This window comes from Stegodyphus dumicola, chromosome 5 (assembly GCF_044657685.1).
Source record: "Stegodyphus dumicola isolate Sdum_Otavi_A_Nest chromosome 5, ASM4465768v1".
NCBI classification, from domain to species: Eukaryota; Metazoa; Arthropoda; class Arachnida; order Araneae; family Eresidae; genus Stegodyphus; species Stegodyphus dumicola.
Genome location: NC_140772.1, coordinates 142,105,967 through 142,127,948, shown reverse-complemented (window position 1 = coordinate 142,127,948; position 21,982 = coordinate 142,105,967). Strand labels below are relative to the sequence as shown.

The following is a 21,982-nucleotide window of genomic DNA, read 5'->3' as shown; positions in this document are numbered from 1 at the left end:
TTTTACTTTTTTACGTTCACATATTGCATAAATTTCATGTATTTAAAAAAAATATTGATTTTTAAAATATACTAAATAAGATTTGTGCATTTCTCCCTTATATTTATTTTATACGATTTCTTTCTTACTGCATGATATAGCTTTATATCAGCGAATTAACTGTCAGTTATATTACTATTTTTTTCTGATTGTTGGGTTTTGATTATGGCAATCAGTCGTCGGCCCAAATTCAGCTATCGGCCCCTTGATCATCATTGACCCCCTTTAAAATTTCGTCGACCACAGAGGCTCAATGCCGAGACCCCGCTGATCACCCGTGATCTAGGACAAGTGCAATAATTTTGAATAGCTAAAAATAAACCAGGCGTATTTGAAGAGGAAACTAAAGACAGAAAGAATGAAAGAGCATATCTTGGCATTACTTTAGGCACACAATTTGCTTCCAAGCCACATTTTAAAAAAGTTACTTAAAAAAAAAAAAAAAAAAAAAGTCTTTACTATTTCTAACTGAAGGCCACTTTTAAGTATAAAAATGAACTTAAAAAAAAAAAAAACTTTTATTAATACTAGGCTGTTTAGCATATACTTCATTTTGTCTGCAAAGAGCAAATAATGCAGAAAATCTGAGCAACTGTAGAAAAATGCTGTCCCATCGGAAATAGGAATATTTTTGGATATTTTGGGGCTGTACATATCTGCTTAAGGTGTTTCTAAATGGGCATAGAAGCTTAAGTAAGGACGCAATTTTATTTTGTTAGGAACGATACTTTTCAAGATATTTTTACCTTCAGTAACATAGTCAGGACTACTGTTTCTTCTAAATGATTTGAGAAACATCACAGAAATCCCGCGTGGGAACAGGGAGCTTACTCAAACTATGTTCATCTGTACGATGAATAGACAAACAAATTATGAAGGGTTAACTTTATCCTTTATTTCACACAGCGTATAGGTTCTTCCACACTTCGGGATATAGAGACCAACACTTTTGGTGTAAAACGTAAAAAAATAAGAAATATTCACTTAATAACTAACTTAATAAGAATTAAATGCTTCACAGACACTATTAATGCGAACATCGCCCTTTTGAACCTGCGTAAGTAGTGAGTTAGATGCAAATACTACAATACGTCTATTATATGAGCAGGAACTAATTTCTAGCCTAAAGGCAGACACGAATTGACTAAGCACGCGCGTAGCAGGTCAGCGGGAAGGCTGTTTCAGTTCTTGGCTAGAAAACCACTTCTTAAATATCTTTCACAATTTTGCACTCATTAGCATAAAAATTCTACTCGCATTTATTCTGGCCGGAAATGGAAAATAAGGGAAGATAGCAAAGTTTAAAATAAAATAAACGTTAGTAAAAACTTAAAATCCTTATAACATGTTTTGCTGCCATTCATTTAATCACGTTTCATTTGATTGTTATTTCATTTAATTTTTCTGATGCTTTATATTAGTTTAATTCCTTATTTAGCTATTTATAATTAATTTTAATATTTTACAAAAAAAATCTATAATTCACATGTTAAAATTTTTATTCATCGCTTTCCGTTTTATTTAATCTTACTTTATTATTCATTGTTTCATTTATTATTATGATGAGCCCAATGGGACAATTTGCCCAGAAGGGCTATTAATTTCGTTTTGGCATTTTGATTCACTATAAATGGCGAATAACTTTTTAAATTGCTGCCACCAAATATTCGAGCCCTGTCTTATATTTAAAGAAATTAAATAATGAAGAATCTGCATAAATGTACGTATGTTTCTCGCATTGTGATTAAACAACGGTATCTAGAGCCATCAAATTTTGAATAACGTACGTCTCCACTCGAATATGGGCACCTGGAAGTCCAAATTTAGAATTTGTTTTATTATCTGTTTCATATTTTGTAAAGTATTTATGAGTGTTTGATTAAGAAATTCAACGATTTCAAAGCGAGCGATGGAAACACTGTACGGGGGGGGGGGGAATTATCTCCAGTGCGCGAGATTATGTATCGGAAATTCTAAAGATGTGCTTTTTTAAGTATTTTATGATATTGCTGCTTAATTTAATTTTATGGTTTAAGTGTGAAGAACATGATATTTAATAAACAGAGGTAACACTCAAAACGTTAAAAAAAAACTCTCCTTTGGGCGTAATGTAAAATGTGTTGAAAGCTTTCAGATTAATTTATTTATTGTCGTTCAGAGTTTATAGGATTCAGATACTTAATTTAAAAAATTCAATTCTAATTAGAGATATTTAGTGAAACTTTTAATACTGAATTCATTAACAGTTACTTCATAAAGTGTGAAAGCAGAATTTAATATTGTATTCCTCGTAATTTATATTATCAAAAAATATTCTTAAATTAACGAGATCTGCTTCTTGTAAATTACGGCTGTCATTAATTTGTTGGGGCGAAGAGGGGGATAGTAAATAATGGGCAGAGTAAAAACAAACGATACGTCTAAAGTTCAAGGATATTTTGAGCACTGCTTCCAAATGTTATCAGTAAAGTGTTAACAAAATATTTGTTCTTGGAATCTATTGTCAAACACAAGCTTTCATATCTTATCTTACAAAAACACAGTTATCTCGGCACCGAAATTAACCGGAAAATGTGCTTTTTGACGCCTAATAAAAGTAAAAATACCATTGGCTGGTTTTGTTTTAGCTTCCGTCTGTTCTGCCAGCTATACGCAAGGATAACTCTGCAAAATTACTTTCAGTATTTGGTGCTGCTATCTAGCGGTAAAAAGGTTAACTATATACTTTTAAAATGTTTTCTTTTAAGAAAAATTGAAAATAATACTATAAAATTAAATTAAACTAACTTAAATTCTATAAAATCTTTATATATCACATTAAAGCAATTTTTAAGTTTTTCTTTATTTTTAATAAATTAATTACGGAACTTTTTCCCCAGAAAAATTTCATTAAAATCTTTTATGAATTTTATTTTGGCTAAAGTGCAGAATCGTCCACTTATTTGTTTGCCGGTTTTTGACAAAAACAATTGGATTTTTGTCAATTTTCTTTGACTTTTTAAGTAAAAATAGGTCGATGTGTACATGGATAAAGTCAAGGAAGTGCGCAATGCCATTTTTGTGCAATTCTGGGGTGTTTCTTTTTTAGTGAAAATAGGTCGATGTGTACATGGATACCGAGTACGTGCAATTCTTAAAAATGCGCCAAGCAGTGGGCGATTCTGCACTTTCCCCTTTATTTTTAAAGGCATACAGAAATTTCATTTTAGAGGATTATAATTTTTTTCAAATATAATATTTATAAAGGTATTATTTATCGTTAATCTCTAAATATATTAAAATTTGTTTTAAATTCAATCAAATCAACTGTAATTTAAAATCAAGCGGAAAGGCAATCTTTGCTTGGAGTAGGTTTTAAATAAAACTCAAACGAAAATCTATTCAGAATATACGGTTTTAAATTTAATGGTAGCGTGTTTCTCTTTCTTTAGAATTCAACTTTAGTCTGGCACAAATTTTGAATATAATTATCTGTTTCGAGGATAATCAGATACCGATCTCTCTTCTACAGAAGCAAAAAATACTAGGAGACTAGAATTATATCATTATAAGATTTATATCATTAAAATGAAATTTTTTATAGAAACAACTGATCTTAACAACTGAAACTTTTCTAAAGATTTAATCTATTAAAAAAAGTAAATCTGGTTATTTGTGACTTGGCAAGCTCGTGAACATACAATCATTCACTAAATAAATTCTACCAAAGCAGTTGTATATCATATGGCAAGAAAGTAAAACACTTCTTATTAACATTAACAAAACATTATTTTAACAAAACATTATTTTACAAGGCTGCAGGTTCTTAAAATGTTGCAATTTCACATACCGTTCATTCGAATGATAAACAAACACAGTTGCCCCACTCTAATGTATCTAAATTTTGCCACAAAAGAAAGTGTGGCTTACCAATAGCCAGCACAATCACCATTTGACGGAGGAAATCGAAATTTGACGCGAATTTATAATGAGCTCATTTAATCCATAGAGCCTCAAGTATAACGAATTTGAATATTCTTCCAGACGAATATCGAAAAAACGTTACAAGAAACATAAAAGATTTTTTGTCGCTGTCAGAAATTCATAGAAGAATTAGGTGTTTCTGAAAATGACACAAAATCTTTCATATTTCGCTACATTTTTTGTGGAGCGATGATAATATGAAGTACAAACAAGCAAATGAAGTAGTATTTAAATAAAATTGGCAATTAGGCAATGAAATGAAAATTATAACTTTTAAACTATTTTGTGTTTTAGTAGTTATAAGAGTTTAAAAGAAGTCTTGCAATAATTAGAATCCACACAAAATACTATGAATCTTTTGACTTTGCTCTTTCGATTTAATATATCGATGACTGGTAATCGCAAAAGTGATGTCATGTTTTAAGTACACCCCCCTCTTTCATTTCAATTTTGCAGTTTTACATTCAGTGGCGTTCCCATAGTTTTTCTGTCGCCGTAGTAAATTAATAAAATACAGGTTCTAATATTAGAAGTGTTGGGTTTATATTCATAATGTACACGTAATGTGCTGACAGTTTGTTGACTTATTTTACGATTGGTAACGTGATCTTCGTAACTGGGATGCTGGTGCTAGGCTGACTCTAAATCCTAAAAATTTTACCTAAATTTTACCGCCTTGTGAGGAGGCATCAGTTGCCCGGTGAGGACGTACCAGGTCATGGCCTAGTGACAAGACCAACAGAACACTTGATTAAAAAAAATACAAAACTATTTCTAGGAATTATCCTTAAAATCATTTTCAATTGCTTGAAAATTCATTATATGCAAATGCGCTTTCATAAATGTAAATTCTAATTTTGTGTCATGTCACAAATCCTTAAGACCATAGTTCCTGGAACTTTGTGTTAATCTAAAATTTTATTTCCTGCTTAAAGCCTACCCGCTTCAGATATTTGTTATGAAATTATCTATAATTCTGTGAATAGTTATTTATAACCTTTGCTTTTGTTAATTAGTTATTGCATTTGAGAAATCCACCTTCTTCATCTATTTCGTGATTATACATGAAGTTTTATATCTACGATATAGATACTTTAAAAAAATTAACTTTTATTGTAAAATTTAATAATGTTAAATGTTGGACATAATTTTGGTCTTACTTTCAAAATTTTTACCTCTCCTCATATTTTAATTATAAAAAAAGAAGAATTAATTTTGAGCTTTGATACTTCAGATTCAAGTTTCAAGCCTGAAAGAATGCCTGAACTCATAACTGACGGTAAAATAGCATACTGGTACACTTTGAAATAATTTAAATAATAAAAATATTTAAAAAAATTTTTAAAAAAATCTGAAATGTTTCAGATTTTAAATTACGTCCAAAGGGGCGTTTTTTAACATTTTTTGTGTTACCTTTCTTTATTAAATATCATGTTCTTCGCACTTAAACCATAAGATCCAGTGCAACAAATAATATATCGCAAAATAGTTTTAAAACGAGCATATCTTTAGAATTTCCGATACAGAGACTCACGCGCTGGAGATATAAATGTTTTTTCTGCACAACGTTGCCATTGCTCGCTTTTAAATAGTTGAGTTTGTTACTCAAAAATTCGTTAAAATTTTACAAAATATGAATTCGATAATAAAACAAATTCCAAATTTCAAATTTGGGATTCCAGATGCTCATATTCGTTGGAGGATTACGTTATTCAAAATTCGATGATTCTATGTACCGTTATTTTATGACAATGTGAGAAATATACATACATTTACGCAGATTTTCATTATTTAATTTCTTCAAATATAATGCAGGACTCTAACATTTTATGGCAACAGTTTGAAAAGTGAACCGACATTTATCCGTCCGACGCAAAATGCCAAAACGAAACTAATAGTCCTTCGGGATTCAAATCCCTTTGGACTAATAAAAGAGTGCTGCCATTCTGCAGTTCTTTTATACTAAAAATTTAACGCTTGCTCAATAATTGTAACTGAGTATTAAATAAATTTAAAACTAAGTTAATTAAAAAAACATTATCTTTAAGAAAATCTGAAAGGTTTCAGATTTTAAATTACGTCCAAAGGGGCGTTTTTTAAACATTTTGTGTTTTACCTTTATTTATTATATATCAGATTCTGCGTACTTAAACTATAAAATTCAGTTCAGGAGCAATATCGCAAAATAATTTTAAATTGAGCATATCTTTAGAATTTCTTCTTCATCTTAGAATTTTAAAGTTATCCTTAGATAACCAATAAAAAATAAATATAAAAAAGATAAAAATTCATATAGCATAGATCCCACATTAAATCATGAGACCCACCTGATTGTTTTTTTATGCTGCTTAGTAATGTGAATTATCTTCTCGATTCAAGTCTAGAGTAATTTATCAAGATTAAAGAGGAGTATCGAGTTCTCATGGCGCAGGAACTCTTCAAATTTAAAGAATTACAAACAAATGTTAACAAGCGTATGACAGCTCTCTTTACCGAAAAATAATTCAACAAAGCATTGCATCCTCAGAATATTTAAAACTGTAGCTTATGTTGCCACATTTGAAAAAAAAAAAAAATCGCGCAGTGATAAAATTAATAAAAAGAGTTTGTAGTCATTAACTTAAAACGGTAGAGACAAGACTATGTATAAAACTGCACTTGGTTCCGTAAAACCGTAATCTTCAATGATGTTATGATATTGGCTACATTTTCCTTGTTCTCGCAGGTTCGTCAATTGTTTATTGCCTGAATCTAAGGCAAATTTTGATTTATCTGAGAAGACGGCCACTGTGCTTGGGATCGTATGCTGACGAACATCTATCTAACCGTATTGATCCGGGGAAGGGACGCTCAGACTGGCGAAAACTTTTGATATCTGTGAATGGGGATATTTAGCGCATAGCTTTTGCATTACAGTAATAACGCATATCCACCTTCCTGTAACTGGAATTATAATCTCTTGGGACATCTTGCTGCTGGTACTGGAAATACATCTGTTTAGTTAATAATGTTATGTTTTGGTCATCCGATGACAATGCAATCCTGGAGCATTTGTAAAGTATGGTTACTTTTTCAATAATTGAATGCACGTTTTAAGTGATTTTTGAAAATTCTGGTCTGTGTTCCGTATGATTGAATATGGCACTTAAAATAGCTTTGAGAACTAAAAGTGCTAATTAATGAGCATAAATTTAATTGATTGAGTGCAATAGTTTACATAAGTACAAAATCCTATAATAGGAAAAAATACAAGAAGTGTATTAAATCATGTAATAAATCTAATTGGCTAAAATGCCTTTAAGCTCGATTAAAGCGAAATAACTTCGGAGGTACAGCGGAAATATTTAAATTTTTCTATGGGAATTGAGATTTTGAAAATATTTTAATATTTCTGAAGGTGTTTCATAGCATATAAATTCTTCAAACGTTTATGACATAACATAATTATTCATAAATTTTCATGTATTAAGGGAATATTGGACTTCTTCTTGCACGTTTTGGTGTCATTCAGTAAACATCTGCAATAAATCTCACATTGTATTCTCTAAATAACGTGAAACGATATAAACTCTTTGAAAAATAATCAGATGCGTTCTGGCAATCTACAGGATATTAGAATTTTGGGTACTTAAAATCACACATGAAGTTCTGTATAATATTTTCGTTCTTGTGAATGGAGACATCTTCTTAAATTCTGAAACAGTAATGTTTTCCCCTTATTGCTTCCAATTTCTTGTCTTATAAATTAAGGAATTGGATAAGCGAATTAAATTTTGGAAAGCCTTCAAATATTTTCCTCGTTAAATAAAGTAATAAAATCATTTAAATGATTTAGGAGCAAATGAACAAGTCAGACAGTTTCTATCAGAAATATTATGTTCATATTTGAGACTTCTACTGATGGTTCGTGTAAATGAAATTAGTCTAAAATCTTAAAAATACATGGATTGTCCTTATGGTAAAAACTGTTTTGCTCAAATGTTACAAGAAGTAAAATGTAGTTCTAAACTCAATTTATCAGAAACTAACCAATATTTTACTAAAAATATAAATTAAACTAGAACAGTAAAAAGTAGTTCTTATTTTAGAATTAAGGATGTATTTGGATTAATAGTTGTATTTTTATTTTATACATTTATTTGTTTGGAAATACCTTATGTATTTACAGATGTGGAAAATTTTATTCTTTAAGTCCTTTACAGTGTGTGACTATGAAAACCACTGAAATATTTGTAACAGACGAATGTATCGTAAAGAACATCACTCAAACTGTTAAAGTTTGTTGTAAATACGAACTTTTGTCTGGTAAATATGTGTATCTTTTTATTTCAAGGCTCTTTAATGAGACACATCGTATTTTTAATGTCAGTTAATTTTCTTTCCCAATAAAATTTTGCCTAAAACAATTTTTGCAAGGCGAAACATTCCGATTTCCGTATGTTAGGGGAAATGTGTGTATCTTCATAGGAAAGAATGAGGGTTTCACTGATTTTTTTCTTTAGTATAATATAGTAGATTTAGAAAAGAAGGGGATTTTTTTTTTTTTTAATTGGGAGAAGATAACATTTAGCAACATTAAACAGTCTTCGAAAATGCGTAGAAGTTTCTTACAATGCAAACTTGTACGTACTATTATTAAAAAATGGAACATTGTTTATGCGTAATTCTGTACTGAAAAGGTTTTATTCCACATTATGGATATCAGTAAGTAATATTAGCTGATATGATGATTTTATGAAGAAATTTCAGTACTCTTTCAGTTCTGTTTTAGGGACCGGATTCAGAAACGTACGTATGTATGCATGTATGGATGAATATATGTGTTCATGTGTGTGTGCATACATGTATCGATGAATATATGTGTTCATGTATGCATACATATATGTACGTACGTATATATGCATGCTTATACACACACATATAAACACAAACCTACATACATCACTCCTGAAACCGGGTCCCGATAACAGAAGAGCACCAAAAATTTTGTATCCGCAATGTATGTAAGTTAAAAAATATTCATAGCTGTAATATAGATTTTGATAAAACCTCTCCTTTGCTCTGTAAATATATTGGTAATGGTTATGTTACATATAGATATAGTAATCTTAAACAAAATTTGGTTCATAAGAAAATGCATTGGAAAAAAATGAGTTGAAACTGGCATTCACGAAAAAAACTCCTGGTATGAGAAATTATAATATATATTGTAAGCGAAATTGGCCAGATAATTAATTAGGCTGGAGCTGAATTAAGTTGGAATAAACGTGTTAATGTGTAAGAAAACTATATCAGTAAACTAAGATTTCAAGAGATGAATGATGATCAATTCGGTAAAGCCGACAGTAATTCACTTTTATTTCTAAAAATGTTTGTTTCACGAATTTTTTTTTTTTTTTTTTTTTTTTTTTTTTTTTAATAAATGAAACGCAAATAGTTGTTCTTTTCTCCTGAAAGTTGTCCATGAAGGACAGATATGCAGATACTACAGATATAGCTGTAGTTACTTACTGCAGAACTTAGGCTATAAGCGAAAATTAGCATGATTAATGCCTTGGAAAAGGTTACGAAGGAATGGAGTACGAAATTCTTTCAACTCTGAATCAAAACTTAACCCTTTTAAATGCAAAAAATGATATGAATGTGAAAAATTAGCAAAAAATTCTGAATTTAAAGATATTAGATATTAAAATTAATACGAAATATTTGTGTATATATGCATGAAACAGCCAATATGGCTCAAAAATTTCTGATGAAAGTTGTGACTTCATTCAAAACGACAGACTATATCAAGCTGGCTTAAACATAATTGTACCAAATATCGAATTGTTTGGGACTTAAAACTAGACATAATGTTAGCAACACCGAATTGTTGAAAAATGTGTGATAAATAAGTGCACTCATTCAAATATAAATGAATTAAACTGTGTCGGTAAAGTTAAGGAATAAAGACTTACACATTAATTTAAGTCAATAAAATCAGGTAGGTAATCAGTTACGGATAAGAAGTTAAAAATTACAGGGAAATATCTGAATATGCGGGGAATTATTAAGATTGAAAATGAGATGAAGTTAATTATGATGTAGAATATTAGAATTAGTAACAGAAAGGCGATTACAGAATAAGTTGATTAAAATAGAACTATAAAATATAACCTAGGTAAGGTCTATTCAATGAATAACAGACGTAAAGTTAAATGCTTATTTTAAAAATCTCAGTATGTTTACGAAAGTTAAATATAAGAAAAATTATCTAAAATTCAGTGAAATAATAAAATTAGAACATCGAAAGCGATGTTAAGATCTAGAATTATAAGAAATGAATTAAAATTCAGAGTATATTGTAAACTAGATGTGTAAAAAATGTTAAAACGCTTAAAACAATGCTTAAAATTAAATAACATGCTAAATACGAAGCAAGCATTTGAATAATTACGCTCGTAAACTATATTAAATAAATTAAAATTCAGAGTATGCTAAAAATTGCTCAAGTTAAATGTACGAAAGAAATTAAAAATTACTCAAGTTAAATGTACAAAAGAAATTAAAAATTAGATCTGAAATTAAATAAAGATCAGAAAATATGGTCAGTATATATCAGTATATATAAAAAATACGTTAAAAATTATTAAGGTTAAACGTATGAAAGAAGTTAAAAATTTCCTTTAAAGATAAATAATATCATAAATGAAAATTCGTATTTGAATTATTATTCTTGTAAAATATAAGAAATAAGTTACATTTAAGAGTTATGTTGGCTAGAACCTATGAAAAAAGTTCTGTGTAATAGGAAATAAAACTTAGTAATACAGTTAAGATGACGAAAATAAATATACTGTCATGAAGAGAAGATATAAAAAATAAGTTGAAATTAAGAGACCATGCGAAACTAAACTTGCCTATAATGAACGGAAGAAATTAAATCTTTACACTAAAATTAAATAAAGGTCGTGCAGATCAGCAAATAAATGCGGAAATAAGATTGACAATTTTTAAGAGTACATAACAGATAGAAATTACGGAATAACATACATGAGGAAAAATATAAGTTTCAACTCCTAAAAATTTAAGTCAAAGGTAATTATCGGGAGAAAATAAATAAAAGACGATCTCTTATCTCTATTCTTCCCCTTATCCCTTAATAGCTGCGGTTGCTTGCGGGCTCGCTCCGCGCTTCACCTCCTGTTGCTGAACCGGTACTTTTATACTACTCATGTCCGTTCGCCGGAATTTCAACCTGGATCGAGTTACGAAAGTCCATCCACTCAACCACTAGTGAGAAGCTCCCGATTTGAAAATTTCTATTTCGTGATTGTATTTTGCAGGCCAGTGTACCTTCTGAACTAAATATAGTTATCACTTAAAATGTCTGTTAGTAATAATTTTAATATGAAAGTAATTAATGATAATAAGGCAATAGAAATCTGCATATGCCTAATCTATAGACTGTATGCGGTATTTTATTCGTGTTACGAATCTGAATTTAATATATTCATTCCTAAATTCCTCTTTTTCTTCCTACGTGAATGTCATAATGTTATTGATTCGCTGAACGAAGCTTAGAATTGCACCTGCTGTCAGAAACGCCTACGAACGATTTCATTTAGTCTTAAACATCTGCTTTCAGAATGAACTGATGAATTTATATAGCGGTATCACATATTTGCTCAGGACTGCATTTCAATATCCTTGGAATCTTGCCAAAGAATCTCTCCAATTTTTAATAGAAAGTGAACGGCCATAAAACAAGCCAAAGTTTCGCAATTCCACAAATCGCTATGCGTTACGGAACTCCGTCAAAAAATATGTGCCTCTCTATGATATTGAGAAAGGTTAAAAGGAAGGAAGTTTTTAACGAATGGGCACAACTATTTCGGAGCGAAATTTCTCAGTTCAGAAAAATGAGCAGCAGATAATTTACGAAAATATTCATTTCGGGCTATCCTGCAAAATATAAATAATATTTATAGCTCTAAATAAAATATTCAGTAATACTTTCAGCAATAAACAATAAATAATAAGTTTTCAGAAGTGCTTTACATCTTTTTAATAAGAAATTTTAATATAGTATCCTTTAGGTAAAGCATTCGACTCAAATACTTCAGAGGGACAGTACTGAAGGAATAATAAAATTAAAAGAGCTTCAGTCGTTTCTAATTTTCCAATACATCCGTTGTTCCTGTTTTGAGAGCATGTGACTGCAGAATTTTAGACCAGGAACTTACATAAGATTTTATACTTCTGTAGGGTTATGGCGCATGTAGGCCGCTAGCCGGTATACTGGTTTGACTGAAACGCCGTCGCATATACCTCCGACCTAAGGTTCTACTCTACACAAATCAGAGTTATGCCCATGCGACGGAAAAGAATCTACCATCCACTGCCGGCGGCATTCACTGAATCATTGATAGTAATATTACAATGCTAAATTGACAATGTCATCTATACAATAATTGTTTCATAATAATCCGTATGAAAAATAAATATATAATCAATAAATCATTACATTGTCATGCATAGGATCTGCATTGTGGAGAGTGGAACTTATATATTAACCAGTTTTTAAACCTACGTCTTCTTCAGTACGTCATAACTTCATATTCTTATCAGTTATACACCTAATGATATGTGTCCGTATTATTGTTGCAGTTATCCACAGAATAGGCCGGTCACATCAGTTCAGGCAGTTGATAGTTCCATAGCCCAAAGTATATGATGTTGTGTAGACTATTCTATGTTCATATAAACTGGATTCTAAGTTAACTTTTGATAAATTCGGAGTACACTTTTGTTAAGTTTATTGTTCACGTAGATACTACCTGTCCACTTCGATACATCATAACTTTGTGTCCTTAACAGTTTGCACACCTCATTATGTGTGTCCATAGCAATATATACACTATTTTACTGTTATCCAAAGAAGTAAATATTTTTTAAATAATAACTTGGCTCTCAGATGATTAAAAAAAAGAAGGAAGAAAACTAATTCTTAATTTTTTTCAATACAATTCTAAATTGTGCAAAACTACATATCTATTTATAATGATTCTTATTTACCTAAATCAATTCTTATCTAGGCAATAATTTATCTTAATTATAGAATAAATGCCCTCTTAATTAACATATTCCGGTTTAAAATACAATTATTCTCGAAAACTTAGAAAAGAAAAACAAATAATATAGCAATGGCATTTAGTTTCCTATTTTAAGACATAGCCTTTAACTGAGAACGTAACTCTTTTTTAAAAACAGGGCAAGACCCCGATTGTCGCAACGAAGGGCACTGGTTCGAATCGCGGAGAAGGCATGGTTGTTAACGTCCGTCCCTCTTCATAGAAGGCAACGGTGGCCACTTATCAGGTGCCTTCATAATGAAATGGCCACCACTTCCGCTCTTGTAGTGGCGCAAGGCTAGTAGGCATTAGCGCCCGGCCGCCCGCCCACTAATAAAAAGTTATGGTGCATGTGTATAGCGTTGGACAGGAGAATCTATTTACTTTAAAGAAAGTAAGGCAACGATCTAACATGTGGTATAAGCAAAAAGCACTTATTCCTTTACATATCTTACATACAGTAGTATAGTTACAAGAATTACATTTCACCTCATGTACTATTTTCAAAGAAAATCTCAATACTCATGTTAATAACTGAGCTCCTATTAAGCAAGAGAGTTTGGACTTCTATTTTACACGCCCAATTTCGAGGGAGAGCACCCCAGGGCGATCCGGGGTCTCAAGCCCCTCTCCCCTTCCACCAATCCACATGAGAGTACTTTCGGCTCGCCGCATATTTAGAGTAACGCCATGCCGCACCGACACCGCATTTACAAACATCCATGACTTCTTCGGGATTCGAACCCGGGCCCTTCAGTACTGTAGTAGGCTCTACTAACGACTATATCGTATGGGTGACATCAGGTAGGGTTTTATGCAGATATAAATTAGCGATTTTACATTGATAACAAGTACTGAGTATTTATTAGCGATCGGACAGAATCTTGCAGCCGTGGAGTCAGTTGATGCCCTGGAGTAAAATTACATTTTCGTGAGTGCAAAATTGAGTTGCTTGTCTAATAAAAATTACCAAGAATCAGGCTTCAATAGATGAGAATGGAGCCGACGACTGAATTTTCGACTACGTTAAAATCAAGTTTTACAGTTGATTGAATTTAATAGCAAGATAAGTTAAGTATTTAAATTTAATAAATATGAAATTAATGAGTAAACGTTTAAGTTATATTTTATCTCTTGAATGTATATTGAGGCCTGGCTTGAATGAGATAAGCTGTAAAAAAGTTATCAAAGACCTATTCAAATAAATCTCATAAAATGTGTTCTTCAGTCAGGAATCCTTGAGTCGAAAGATTTATAGCAGAAAAAAGGCTTTTGTTATAATCTTTATCGTTTAGGAACATTAACCCAAGGACTCCTTCCCATTCAACGAAACGAGACGACCATAAGACGTAACTTTAGCATAACTTAACTAGAAAGGAAGGAGAGGGAAAAAGAAAGAAATAACCAAAAAATTAGATTTTTTTTATTAAATGATAACAATGAATTGTATTTTTATTTAAAAAGAAAACTATACATTCGCATTTCATAAAAATCCTATTGATAAAATTTGGAATCTTTCTAGTTCGTGTTTAAGTTATACGTCGTGACTGTGGATAAATAACTATTTCTCGTTAAAATTATTAATTTCATTTCTTTGGTTACGCGACTCGTCTGTTTCATATACTAGTGTCAGTCTTCGGATGCTAGGCATAAGTATAAAGGATAATTAAGAAGTTTCTTTTCCCTTTTGTCCTATCAAGAATTAAATTTGTTCAAATTCTAGCAGATATTACATATTTTTTGTGCTCTAAAAAGGTCTAAAATTTTCGATCTAAAATCAGGGCCTTTATTCTAACCGGTGCAAACCGTACCGAATGGTAAAAGGAATGACGGCAAGTAGCCTAATGCCGACCATAGACAATTAGTAAGACTTTTGTGCGCTTTTTCCCATAAAAAAAAAGCAACTATTTAAGTGATATCTCTGTCTTATAAAGTATTTGGTCTGCATCAAGCAAAAGGTTAATATCTAATATAATTATTTTTAGCAAACTTTAGAGGAGTATCATGTCTCTCAATAGACAGAATTTCCCGTTTAAAATCGCCTATAATCAGTAACTGACGTTACACTCATTTCAAGAACGCGTAAGTGGTATTTGTTGTCTGTTAGTATAGAAGTGATCTATCGACAGACATTTCCTGGCAGAGCGCACAGCAGTAATCTTAGGGAAATGACTAAGTAAATCCCATATCATTCTTTATCTGATAGATATCAGTCAGTCGTTTTAACGATGAGATAGATCAGACAGCAATTCACTATAATACAACACAACAAATGTAAGAGAAGCATTCTTGATTTTAGTCTTTTCAGACTCTCTAATAGTCTCACTCAACGCAAAATTTATTTTAAAGTCAATTTTCTGCATCCGCAGTTTGACAATATTCATTTCTCAAGAATCATCAGAGATTGTAAAGATTACTTCCCCGCAGTTGACACTATACCAATGATTGCATTTAAATATCAAAGGACCTTAAGCAACTTGCTTACTAACCACCATGAAATCGATGAAACTGCAGAATGACATTGTAAGACACCAATTTACAGCAATTACGTAGATTCTCATCACCAGCACATAATTACTGGCAACCTGAATATCATACAAAACCATCAACTAAAAACACTAATGAGTTATGGTACAAAATTTAGACCAGTCAGAAACATGACTACAAATTACTGTTACAAGACTTTCGAAAACAACATCAACGAATTTATAGTTAAAGCAAGCTATCAACTGAATTTTCCCATAGATACCTTCTTAAAATGGAAAGCTAAAATTCTTCAACGCATATCCACAGAAATCAGTCACCTCAAATTTAAAAGTACACTGAACTGGTCGCAACTTACATCTGATATTAGTAAATTAAAACAGCTTTTTACTATTACAAAAATAGATAAAGCAACTAATAACTTTAGCATTATATGAAAACAATTCTACACTGAGATTATTCATAAAGAACTTCTCAACGCAACTACTTATCAATCAGCCAACCTTACAGAAACATCTATAATAAACAGGATTAAAACTTTTCATAAGAAACTCAATATTACTTTCAATGCAAACTACAACAGATTTACTAATCTTTATGCGATTCCCAAATTCCATAAAACACCATTAAAATTTAGATTTATAGCTAATGGAACTAATAATTACAAGAAAAATATAGACTATTATTTTTCAATTCAACTTAATAAAATCTGTAAATTTATTTTCAATGATTGTAACACTAATCATAACTATTGCTGGATCATTCATAATAACACTCCTGTCATTAATACCATTCATACCATTAACATCCAAAACATTAACTGCTATGATTTTGAAAACTTATATACCTCACTTCCTCTAGAAGAAATCTATACCAGTCTACTTGATCTACCAAAACTTTTCCCTAATATACTCAATATCATGACTCTTGACAAATGGAAAACCTACCTAAAATGCACACTTTTTCATAACTACATCAAGTTTCAAAATCAACTTTTTAAACAAGTCAGAGGATTGCCAATGGGCTTACATTCCAGCACCTCGATCTGTAATATCTTTTTATTTGTCAAAGAATTTAACTTCCAAAAAAATCTACAACCACAAGAGTTAAATTACTACAAACACACCTACAGATTTATTGATGACCTTATTACAATTAATAATTTTGGTAAAATTGAAAACTCCGACATTTATCCGAATTGTCTTAAACTTAATAAAACTAATAATTCACAAAATAGCATAGACTTTCTAGATCTTCAAATCATTAACTACAAAAAAATTTTACTTTTTGACAAAACAAGAAACTTCAATTTCAATACTAACAAATTAATAAATTGGAACTCCAACATATCCAAAAAAGTAATTAACAATACTATAATTAATCAAATACAACGAATTAAAACTATATGCACAGATACAATAGATTTACAACGCGAAATTTTGATCCTTATCAAAATTCTCAAAAATAATCTAATTCCCTTTCAATTTATCAACCATTGCCTTAAAAGAGCAGGCGTTAAATATTCACTCTAAATCATTTAACTGATAGGGATATGATAATTTATTCCTAAACCTGAGAAGGCGGTATAAGTTGGATGACTGTCAGTTGAAAGATTTGTATATAGTGTAATTACTCAATTGTATATATTGTAAAAAGCTAATTGTCTTCAGACATATACTGTTACTATACTGTTACTAAAAAAATGGGCCTATTTCCTGCCTTTAGACTGTCTACTAGCTCTTGGATAGCGAAAATGCCTTTTTCCTTTCTTAAATTCTTAATCATTGCGACACGACAATTAGCCAGAAATTAATTAATTTCCATTCACTAGTATTTTTAAAAAAATCTTAACAGACGGTCTCTCTCAGATAAGAACTCCACAAAATACATCCCTCAAGAATTCCAAGTCCCACCCACTACCATAAATTTCTTCACCCAAGTCTTGCCGACTGATATAATTCAAAGCCCCTACTGCCGCTAAGAATTTTCGGACACCCTACACTTCTGAGTCAGACACGAAGAGAACACACTGCCAACTCCCCCACTAGAAAGAATGTAAGTTACTTAATACCTTTCTGGCCTTTATATCTTCATGTACATTCACTGATCTTATTTATATTATTTTCTATTTTATTTTTATATTATTTTTATATTATTTTTATGTTCTCTTTGATTTGTTTTTGCAAAGTTTGCATTATTTATCTTTTTTATAATCTTCTATGTTTATTTCAACTTTACTTTGATTTCGATTTCATAATGACAATTTCCAATGTTTAATTTCTACAAATAATATAGTACTCAAATACATAAAGATGATAGTGTCGGGGACGATTACTCGAGTTTTACAAGATTTCTCTACAGTAATTGATTTTTACTCCAAATTGAATTGACTAAAATGCTTCATGAGAATCAGTTCTTTGAGTAACAACTATTCGCGGAAATATTTGGCCTGACTAGAATTGCCGGTTTGGCTTTAATTTATAACTCGAGTAAAGACGAAACACTTTCATATTTACGTATTTCTATCAATTATTGATCATTGAACGGGAGTTGGTTTGTTCCCCTTGAAAAGTCAACTAATTTCCGATCAATGACAATAATTACATGTTTTAATTTTTACTTTTACAATTGTAATATTATTCTTCGTGATGATTTAACTCCAGTCCCCGTTAAAACATTATTAACATTTTGCTTTCAAATTACTTCAAAACATCTTTCAAAATATAACTTACCAGTATGGATGCACACTTTTAAAATAATTCTACTTTAATTAAACTTAGGAGATAATATAATCAATTAATCAATACGGTTTAGGAAATGGATATATATATATATTCTAGAAGGTTTCAACATAGTTGTCTAATTTCCGGCCCACTCCTTTAAATTGTCATCACTTTGTTAGACATTTATTTCCGTGACTTTGTAAAAGACAAAAGTTTACGATGCAAATATTCAAGACATCCAGGAGATGTCGGGATTCAAATGGTCAGTTTCTTCATAATCCCATTCTTGATTCAAATAATTTGGCGTGAAATTAACTATCGACTAGAAATTTTCCACATCGCAAAAAAAAAAAAAAAAAACTACAAGTAGAAGTGTATTCATTTTTGATAATAGTGAATTACTCATGAAGAAAGATTTATTATTTCTTAAATTCTAGTGAATTTACTTTCGTGCAGTAACACAATAAAACAAGGTACTTTTGAACGAGACAACAAATATGTTTACTTAGCTGTTGCTCAGTGTCGCGGCACATTTAGCTGCGTGTTTGTATCGGATGGATTGTCCACGAATTTCATGGAAAGAATTTCTGTCACATTTCCTCCTTTATCCACTATATGGCACTAAAGCAAAGAACGCGGAATAGAACTGTTCTTACTTCTAAGTTGCGTGGTTTTGAATTGTGCTAAATCATTCTTTCTGGTAGCTGTTTGAAAAGAATAATTTCTTCGTGTATTTGGGCAAAATATGCTTGATGTCCAGAAAATTACTCTAATTTACTGTGGGCAGTGAAATGACGCAAAAAATGCACCTTTTCTGCTCTGTTAACTACCTGAAGCATTCATTAGAATGATGGAGATGGACCGTTTTTCATTCAAGGATTTTTGCTACAGTAAACAAATCATTTTTATTACTTACTGTGCCTTTCCCATCTTATGATTCTTTTATACCGCCTATAAGAATTCATGATACCATAATGGGGAATTATTCTTATATCATTATTCTTATCCCATTATTATCTTCTGTAAAAGAAATTTGGGATACGTAAATCATCACAAAAATGGAAACTAAATCCAAACTATTAATCTAATAGACAAAATTAAAATTAAAAATTGAGATAATGGTATTATATTTTTAGTTATTGCATGATCAATTAGAATATTTACAATATTATATTAGTTAAGAAAACATTTGATTTCGTACTTAAAGTCATACTTTACTCATTTTAAACGATATTCTTTGGTTTCTGTGCTTTAAAAAAGTTCTGTTTTAAATACTGGATGTAAAAACTATTAATCAGCTAATTAAACCATCAAAAGTTATTCATTCACTTATTTTAGTATTTTAATGTCTGATGTATAAAATTTCTTGAAAATATAGCGCTTAGTGGTTTCCGTTTTATAATTATGAATTAAATGAACTTATAGTTAATTTGACACCGATGGTAACTTATTTTCAGAAAATTTATTATTCTCAGAAAAGCTTCTAAGAAAAGTGTTTTATTATTGTATGAAAATAATATTTAGTACGTAAATTAATTATAAATAAAAGTTGTCATGAGGTTGCATTATACAAAGTTCTTCTAATTTAAAGTTTAAAATCTGCATGAAACCCCTTTGCACTTATTTTAAATTAATTTATTATCTTGTCTTCGACCTGTGTATATGCAGACATCTGTGTATGCGCCGATTTCTGACTCAAAACTCCCAAGATGGGCATGTTTTAATAAAATGCAAGTTCGTTAAAATAAAAATTTTCTATAATTATCAAATTTCCTTTTATTAAAAAATATTCTCTACTGGACTCATTAAAATTATGATTTGCTCTTTTATACTATATTTTTTATGCTTTATGGTCAATTTGACACCTAAGACAGAAAAACACTAATTGCAAAAATTTTTTAAATGCCTTGTGCGGAGCAATTTAACAATTCTTTTTTCACCGAAATCGATTTTAAAATTTAAAATATTTTAAATTATACTTATTTACTTACTAAAAATACAACTTAATATACTTATTTTTAAATTATACTTACTAAAACTACAACTGAAATTCTTCTAACTGTAAAATTGAAGTGTTTCGAGCAATTTTTGAGTTAGATCGAAATAATGATATATTTTCACATAAAAAAGAGTTTTTCTAAAGAAAGATATGCACTAAAAAGGAAATAAAAACTTTACAAAGGCAAACACAGAAGGTAGAGGAAACAATTTAAAAGCTTTCATTTACACACACTTTATATACTGTAAAGGCCCTTATTTTCGCGGGCCGTAATTTTCGCGAAAATGAATATATCGGTGATTTCGCAAGTTGAAAAGTTCACGAATTTTATATGAACAGAACCGAAAGTTGAACAACTTCAAAAGTACCTTTATTTATTTAAAGTAAAGTTGAGAAAGTTGAAAAATTCCAAAAGTACATCTTTTGCATAAAGCATTTTAAGAAATTTCTTGTACCTTATTATTTTAAGAATTTCTTGTACCTTATTACAAGTAGAGAGAGCTTCTCGGGCTAGTTCCAGAACAACCTGGTGTAGCATTGTTCGACGTTTTTAAGGCACACCAAGATCCTCTTTTTCTGACTGAACTAGAGAAGAGGAATATTATTCCAGTTTTGTGCCCTCTTCCTGCACAGGAGAGCTCCAACCTTTGGACTTAACTGTAAATGGCGAGTTCAAGCGTTTGCTCAAGAAAGATTTTATTGAGTGGTATTCTAATGAGCTTCAATTTCTAGAGGAAAAAGAATCTGTGTACTTGCGAATATCACGACTAAAACCGATTCACGCTTCTTGGCTTGTGCGCCTATTTAACGGTATTGAAGCCAAACATGAGTGAATGAGCTGCCTTCTATTAATTTTATTGTTTTATATTCGAGAAATATAGTTGCATATTATTCAAAAAAGAGTTATAAGAAAAAAAGTTGTCAAAAAAAAAAAAAAAAAAAAAAAAAAGCTTGTAACTGTGCAATAAATCATTAAATTTTGGGTAAGTGAAAAATTTCTGATTTTTTATTATTATTTGAAGCGGGAAAAAAAAGTATTTCGCGAGGCTTAAATTTTCGCCATCACGACGGGCTCGCGAAAATAAGGACCTTTACAGTATATATATATAGAGAGAGAGAGAGAGAACAATGCTGTCCCCCCTCAAAAAATATTTCTCCTTGATTTAAATAAATAAAGCGTGATTAATGTATTCAAACGTCTTCATAAGAAATAATTTTGAAAGACACATATTCTCATAATTCATTTTTATTGTCTAAAAAATTTCAATATCAGTGTTTTCCCATTTTTTTTCTTATATTTCTTTAGAACAACAAATTGCATTGTTTGGCGAACTGTAAGATTACGTTTAAATTAAATTAACTTCCATGATATGCTCTGACAAAGTTTCAGCCATTTCAATAATTTTTTATAGTTATTCAGCCTTCAAGCAACGTGTAGGCACTTTACACAGTCGTCTCAGTGGTTTCCAACCTTTTTTGCTCCATGCACCCCTCTAACCGTTGCTGGATGATCATGCCTCCTTTCTTTTGCCAAATTCTAAGAATACATATACATATATTTAAATTAAGTTATTTTTTATGGTTTATAAATTAAACAAGAAAACTTATAAAAAATATCGTAAATACCAAAACTTGAATAAAGTTTTTTTTTTAATATTCAT

The 21,982-nt window shown here is 30.5% G+C and overlaps 1 protein-coding gene and 1 long non-coding RNA gene across 3 annotated transcripts in view; one reads left to right on the top strand and one right to left on the bottom strand.

Annotated features, from left to right (window-relative positions):
• LOC118181301 (uncharacterized) overlaps window positions 1-21,982 on the top strand; it is a 296,292-nt gene that overhangs the window by 123,962 nt on the left and 150,348 nt on the right. The window lies entirely within an intron of this gene.
• Window positions 21,552-21,982, bottom strand: part of LOC146997253 (uncharacterized) — a 68,523-nt gene continuing 68,092 nt past the window's right edge. For both annotated transcript variants that reach the window (XR_015041256.1, XR_015041257.1), the window contains exon 2: window positions 21,552-21,858. This is a non-coding gene — a long non-coding RNA (uncharacterized LOC146997253). The remainder of the gene's footprint in view (window positions 21,859-21,982) is intronic.